Here is an 8,372-nt window from a genome sequence, read left to right as displayed (position 1 = left end):
TGAACCGCGGTCCCTGTGCTTTGCCAAGCTTGTTCTAAGTAGGTGCTTTAGACCACTGAGCCATCTCACCAGCCCTAGGGGATTTTATTAAAATAGATTCTCAGCCTTCATATCTGAGATAAGATCTGAAATTCTATATTTCTCAAAATGTCATGTTGAGACTTCAAGTCCCAAAAATATATTTGAGTAACAAGATTTTGTTTCCCTCAGTTGCACTGTGGTATATCTGTCATATACTTATTTATCTGTATGTATATATATATATATATATATATATATATATATATATATCCATGAATCAATTGCCACAATCAAGATAATGAATTTAATGTGGGGAGGCAAATCTACATAGGTGTCTCACTTCTGTTTGCCTTGTAAGCAGAGCCTCTGTGGCCTTTGCTCTAAGATAAAGCTGGTGTTTCCCTTCAAATCACTGGGAAATTTTCTTTCATTGATTAAAATTTTCCTTGGGGCAAGCACTGAGTAGATTTACTTCCAACACATTATGAAAGACTCAAGAGTTTGTTGTCATTTTTACTCATGGTTCCTCAGCGGTATCACAAAACACTGCATCACAGCACCCACCGGGAGGTCCATGTATAACCAGGAGGCCGGGAAAAGCCACGCAAGCGTGCAGGTGCCGTGCTCGCCGTGCCCTGGGGCTCAATGGCTGGCCTTAAGGGTCCAGGTTTTTGGTCAGTATCCATGAAACTGTGGAGAAGCTCACTTGGTAGCTTCTAGAGCAGGACAGTCGCACGTTCTGCTGGGACAGGCAGTTTTGTAATGAAGCCAAGATGGAGGGGGCCGGCTTCCAGAAAGGGAGAATACATGAGCTTCAGGGGGCTTGGGGACAGGACACGCGAGCACCTTGGAATCTGGGAGCTTATGCTCTTGCCCAAGTAGTTGGGAAATGAGGGAATAAAAATTTGCCAAATCTAATGTATCTGGTTTATAATCTTCACCTTTAATGCGTTCTTTTTCTAAAACACAAAAAAGGTTCACTATTACTTGATATTATCACTATTTCTTTTTACCTATAATTTCCTTTAAATAAAACCCATTTTTAAAATTATTGTGATGAGGAAGGGAGCGGGGGAAAAAATAAAATAAAATCACTGTGATACATAATCAAATAAACTTCAGGAAAGTCAGCTGATCTAATGATCATCGTGATCTCCTTAATCGCCCAGCCCTAACCCCTTCCTTTCTTAAAAGAAATCTGTTTATCATCCTTCTATTTTCCTATTACAAAATGATACCACAGTCTCAGAGATGGTAAGATTCCAGTGTAGTTAGGAATCTGACCGGATCATCTGACTGAATCTTCCACCACTTGAAAGTTGCTGAATATGTATGCAGACTCAAAACAATGAACAAGACACATAAAATTAAATGGCTTTAATTTACCAACATGTGTAGATCAATTATTCACTGTTCGATTGTACTTTCCCAAATCAGTTTAGATTATAATTTTCAGAAGTGATTTTATTTTTCCAGAAGTAATTTTAATAGCTGCCAGGCTAGCGCTACCATATTAGCATATGAAATTACCTTTCTTCATTACTAATAATCTATTTAAAAATACAGTAAAATTTCACAACAAATTATATTTTCCCCATCACAAAGAATTAATCCTCTTTTCTACTAATTTGTGCAAGAACACAGAACACAGAATAAGTCTAAAAAGAAACTAAGGTAAGGTTTCCAAAAACATTTCTCTAACCAGATTAAGCCCAAATTTATCTGTAGTTAAAACTATCACAAATATATGCTTCTGGATGCAGAAACAGAAAAACAAGCAACTATACACTTATTTGTCTTTTTCTTTTTGTGGCGCTAAGGATTTGTAGTGCTAAGCCCTACCACGGAGCTACGCGGCCAGTTGCTCCAAGACTTTCTCAATGTGCAGAAACCAAAGCCAGAAGTAGTGTTTGGTTTTGTTTGGTCTTATTTATTATTGTTTTTTTTTTTTCTTCTTGGCAGTGCTGGGGATCAAACCGAAGGCCTTGTGTATGCAGAGCAAGAACTCTACCACTGAGTCACATCCCCAGCCCCCAGGAAATAGTGTTTAATAAAAAAACGCATAGATAAGCTGGCAGCAGTGGCATCCACCTGTGATTCTGGCTAGTTGGCAAGCTAAGGCAGGAAGACTGTAAATCGAGGCCAGCTTGGGTAGCTCATAGAGACCCTGTCACAGAATTGTAAAAGGGGGGAAAAGGCTGGGGGGATTGCTGTGGGGGACAGTGCTTATGCAGCATGTGTGAGGTTCTAGGTTCTATTCCAGTTAGTGTGGAGGGAGACCCGGTAAATTTAAAATAAAAACTAAAAATGAATAAATAAAAAAACGAGGAAAAATTAATATGCATGTGAAAAGCATTTCTATTGTTGTGCATCCTAGAAGCAGCCCTCTAGGAGTGTTATCTTCGGATCTTAAAAATGGCTTGTGTGGCTCTTAATGACTATTAATAAAAAAGTATTGACAATCATAAAGTATATCAAGTAGCTAAGATTATTAATTTACTGATGCATACAAATTAGAATCTATCTTTACTATCCTGCACAAAAAGGAAATTTCCTAATTTTTCACAAAATCATTCTGAAATCTTTACACAAATCAGCTTCTTTTGCTGATTAGAATATGATGACAGCTATGTACAAAATATGTATCTTTACATATAAACATTCTAAGATATCTTTGAAACATTTTGGCTATTACACAGTATTAGTACCATATCCTGAAATGAGCAGAGAATAAATAGGTGAATCTTTCTGCTCATTATGTTATAAAATCAAGTTGAAATTCTATATACATTTTACCTGGAAGGATTTAAAAATTACCACTTAATGACTTATTTATTTATTTTTATGGCAGGGTTTCCCTTTGTAGTAAAGGCTTACTCATGGTAATCCTCCTGCCTTAGCCTCCTGAGCACTGGGATTACAGACATGCACCACCATGTCCAGCTCACTTAATGACTTAAGTCACTGGATTGATAAGAAAAGGATTAAAGATATGGTTCATTTCGGTCTCACTTCACCAATCAAAAGAAAGACTAGCAGAATGGAGCAAGAAGCAAGGCCCAACAATATGCTGCATAGAAGAAACACATTTAATTCAAAAATTCATAGACTAAAAGTCAAAGGATGGAAAACAATACTCCATGAGACAGAAACCTGGAAAAAAAAAAAAAACGCAGGGGTAGCGATTCTAATTGCAGACAATATAAATTTAGAGTCAAGACTGATTAAGAGAGGCAAAGAACATCTTTGTAAAAAGAATAATCCAAGAAGAAGAGAGAACAATCATAAATATATATGTACCAAGATATGGCTCAGTTAGCAAACAATCCAATTGGCAAATAAGCAGAAGAACAGAAATTTCACTGGAGAGGATAAACAGAGAATAAAAAAACACATGAAAAATATTTCATGTCATTACTAATTGAGGAAATGCAAATTGAGGCAATGAGATATCACTATGCACTTATGACAATGTCTTTAATAAAAATAGTGATATCAAATGGCCGGCAAGATAGCTCAGTGGACTAATAAGCACCTGCCTGGGCAAGAGCAGGGACCAGAGTTTGATCCCTGGTCCTGCCCCTGGGGCAGACTGAGCCAAAACAGAGTCCAGGTGTGGTGGCACGTGCTTGTGATTCCAGTACTGGTGAGGCTGAAAACAAGAGGGTCAGCACAAGTCCAAGCTGCATAGTGAGACCCTGCACCAAATACATAAAAGGGAAAAAAAAAAAAAAAAACAACAGTGACATCAAATGCTGGTGACAATGTAGAGAAACTACATCACTCCAATGCTGCTGCTGGGAATGTTAAATAGTACAGCCACCCTGGAAAACAGTTTCCTGTACGGATATTTTTTGTTTGTTTTTTTGGCAGTGCAGGGGTCAAACCCCAGACCTTGAACTTCTCAGTTCTACCATTCACCTACATCCCAGCACCATTTAAAATGGAATCCCTGGGCCAGCCAGATAGCTCAGCAGATTAACATGCCTGCTTAGGCAGATGCAGTGGGGCAGGGTTCGATCCCAAGCCTGTGTGCTGGCCCTGCCCCTGGGGCCTGCTGAGGGAGAGTGAGACTGGGTGTGGTGCCGCTTAGGTCTATAATCCTGCCTGTAATCCCAGAGTTTGAGAGGCTAAAAAACAGGCAAGATCACAAGCCCAGTTTATGTGGTGAGACGCTGTAGACCCTGTATTAAATACATAAAAATAAAAAATAAAGTAAAATGGAATCCCTATATGATTTTTTTCTAAGCAATAGAGATATTTAACTAGATATAGCCATTTTATAACAAACCAAATTTTGTAAAGGGAAGAAAGACAGTAGAAATACAGTAACAATTTCAGAGGCACCAGATTCTGCAGACTCCTATCTCTATCCTTCCCACACCCAAGATCCTTTCCATATTCCTCTGGACCAAAGTCCTAAGGGATATAAATAGTGACAATATCACCTGTGATGTTTTTCTTTTTCTTTTTGAGACAGGGTCTCATTTTGTAGTCCAGCCTGGCTATCAACTCATGGCAAACCTGCTCTCAGCTTCCCAAGTGGTGGGATTACAAAAGTATTCACCGCCATACCTGGCTCTCTTCTCTGTAATTTAGAATAGATACTGAAGTTAAAATATTTATATGGGGGAAAAAACCCTCAAATGACCCTGAACCACCTATTTGACTTTTAGGGATTAGCAATTTTGACCGGTTTATGCCAAATTACCTGGCTTTGGGAATTTGAGAAATGATTCTGAGATCTGCAAAGTCTTAAAGATCCAATGTGTATTAAGAGCATTTCACTCTTATTTGAAAAAATATGATCTAATTTTCTTCAAAAGAACCCAGAATCCTTTGGGGGAGATTCAAGCCTTCTAGGCTATCTCTAGGGGATTCTAGAATTACTAGACTCCAAGGCACAGTACAGTTATACTTTTTGCTAGACTCCTGGACTGTACTATTTTATATGAAAGACTGATTTCCACAGTAGGTGCCTTGCAGAAGCTTGTGTTTTGAGACAGAGTCTCTCTTTTTTAGCCCAGGCTGGTCTTGGACTCCCAGCAATCCTACTGCGTCAGCCCCCTAAGTGCTATGGGCATGTGCCACCACACCCAGCAGAAGCAGGTATTTGTGAAGCTTCCCCCTACAGCTCCAGAATGTCTGCTCCTAAGATTCAATCAGTTCATCTACAGCCAGATACATAAAGCTGTTAATACAGTCTTCAATTACACCTTAAAATATTAATATAGCAGGAGGAACGGAGAGTATAGGTCAGTGCTAAGAGCACATCCTTAGGCCTCGTGTTTGGTCTCCAAAAAAAAAAAAAAAAAAAAAAAGTTAATATAATTATGTGCAACTGTGGATTTATACCATATCTCTACAAATACATTTGCAAATAGACATACAAATTTTAAATAAGCAATTGGATCCTAGCTCTCTTAACATAATCATCCTCAATCTAATAGAACACATTTACATACAACAAATGCAAGCAGCTTCCTATAAACAAATATATATAACATCAAACATAAAACATACTTGCCAACAAAAGTGCACTTAAGAATATAAAGTGAAACCCCTATGAAGGCAGTGCTGGCTGTAGGGCAGCAGCCAAGGCCTCCGCAGGAACAGGCATGGCCCTGGCAGCCGAGGAGGTCCGCAGGGAGGCAGGTAGAAGAGTCATTTCCTTTGTTCATTGAGGAGAGGAAGCTGCAGGCAGGGGATGCAATCAGACCTGCTAATTAAGACCTCAGAGGCTGCAGAGGTGGGGCTGAGGGTGGGTGGATAAACACATTAAGAGACAATTAAAGGCTGGGAGAGTGGCTTGCCTGGTGGCAGAAGTCCTGAGTCTGATCCCTAGCACCAGAGGTGGGAAAAGGACTGCAACATGGAATTTATTATTTTATCTCATTAATAAGCAAAGAAGAAACCTTATTTATTTTAAAGTACTACCTTTTTGAAATGGGAGAGTGAAAAAAGGATCAAGTTACATCACATACAAGTACAAATTGTCTGTGATGAATGTGATTGTCATGTATACCTAAAATGTACCAACAGAAGCTGACTGGAAGAGAAACTCACTAGAAATGAAATAATGATGAAATACTACTACCTTTGTCTAAATCCCACTTCCTAAGGTAAAACGAAGGCGGAGAGCAGGAGCACGGCAGCATATCCAGAACCTTTGGTTTTCTTCTCTCAGTCTGCGTCACTGGTTGGTAATAGGGGATGATTTTTGCCTCCCGTGGTGGCACTTATTGGAGACATTCCTGGCCACACTGACTAGATGGGTGATATTGTCAGCCAGAGTATGGCGGTCAGGGATTCTGCTCAACATCCTGCTACCCCTAAAACCAAGAGAATTATCCAGGACAAAACGTCAATGGCAAGATCAGAAACTACAAGATTTGAAAAACCAGTGTCTCAGCTGGCAACAGAGCTCAGCAAACTAAGTGCCTGATTAGGCAAGCAAGGCGGCCGGGTTTGGTCCCGCAGCACCACATGCCATGCTGGCCCTGCCCCAGGCGTGCTGAGCGGGCCACAGAGTCTGGGCATGATGGTGCACGACTGTAATCCCAGCACTGTGAGGCTGAAAACAGGAGGATCACTGAGTCTGAGCTGCACAGTGAGACCCTAAACCAAATACAAAAAAGGAAAAAAAAAAAAAAAAACAACAGTGACATCAAATGCTGGTGACAATGTAGAGAAACTACATCACTCCAATGCTGCTGCTGGGAATGTTAAATAGTACAGCCACCCTGGAAAACAGTTTCCTGTACGGATATTTTTTGTTTGTTTTTTTGGCAGTGCAGGGGTCAAACCCCAGACCTTGAACTTCTCAGTTCTACCATTCACCTACATCCCAGCACCATTTAAAATGGAATCCCTGGGCCAGCCAGATAGCTCAGCAGATTAACATGCCTGCTTAGGCAGATGCAGTGGGGCAGGGTTCGATCCCAAGCCTGTGTGCTGGCCCTGCCCCTGGGGCCTGCTGAGGGAGAGTGAGACTGGGTGTGGTGCCGCTTAGGTCTATAATCCTGCCTGTAATCCCAGAGTTTGAGAGGCTAAAAAACAGGCAAGATCACAAGCCCAGTTTATGTGGTGAGACGCTGTAGACCCTGTATTAAATACATAAAAATAAAAAATAAAGTAAAATGGAATCCCTATATGATTTTTTTCTAAGCAATAGAGATATTTAACTAGATATAGCCATTTTATAACAAACCAAATTTTGTAAAGGGAAGAAAGACAGTAGAAATACAGTAACAATTTCAGAGGCACCAGATTCTGCAGACTCCTATCTCTATCCTTCCCACACCCAAGATCCTTTCCATATTCCTCTGGACCAAAGTCCTAAGGGATATAAATAGTGACAATATCACCTGTGATGTTTTTCTTTTTCTTTTTGAGACAGGGTCTCATTTTGTAGTCCAGCCTGGCTATCAACTCATGGCAAACCTGCTCTCAGCTTCCCAAGTGGTGGGATTACAAAAGTATTCACCGCCATACCTGGCTCTCTTCTCTGTAATTTAGAATAGATACTGAAGTTAAAATATTTATATGGGGGAAAAAACCCTCAAATGACCCTGAACCACCTATTTGACTTTTAGGGATTAGCAATTTTGACCGGTTTATGCCAAATTACCTGGCTTTGGGAATTTGAGAAATGATTCTGAGATCTGCAAAGTCTTAAAGATCCAATGTGTATTAAGAGCATTTCACTCTTATTTGAAAAAATATGATCTAATTTTCTTCAAAAGAACCCAGAATCCTTTGGGGGAGATTCAAGCCTTCTAGGCTATCTCTAGGGGATTCTAGAATTACTAGACTCCAAGGCACAGTACAGTTATACTTTTTGCTAGACTCCTGGACTGTACTATTTTATATGAAAGACTGATTTCCACAGTAGGTGCCTTGCAGAAGCTTGTGTTTTGAGACAGAGTCTCTCTTTTTTAGCCCAGGCTGGTCTTGGACTCCCAGCAATCCTACTGCGTCAGCCCCCTAAGTGCTATGGGCATGTGCCACCACACCCAGCAGAAGCAGGTATTTGTGAAGCTTCCCCCTACAGCTCCAGAATGTCTGCTCCTAAGATTCAATCAGTTCATCTACAGCCAGATACATAAAGCTGTTAATACAGTCTTCAATTACACCTTAAAATATTAATATAGCAGGAGGAACGGGTGGTATAGCTCAGTGCTAAGAGCACATGCTTAGGCCCTGAGTTTGGTCACCAGCACCAAAAAAAAAAAAAAAAAAAAAGAGTGAGGGTCGGCAACTGTGGATTTATACCATATCTCTACAAATACATTTGCAAATAGACATACAAATTTTAAATAAGCAATTGGATCCTAGCTCTCTTAACATAA

This window comes from Octodon degus, unplaced genomic scaffold (assembly GCF_000260255.1).
Source record: "Octodon degus isolate 3935 unplaced genomic scaffold, OctDeg1.0 scaffold00028, whole genome shotgun sequence".
NCBI classification, from domain to species: Eukaryota; Metazoa; Chordata; class Mammalia; order Rodentia; family Octodontidae; genus Octodon; species Octodon degus.
This window is presented reverse-complemented; position numbering follows the sequence as displayed.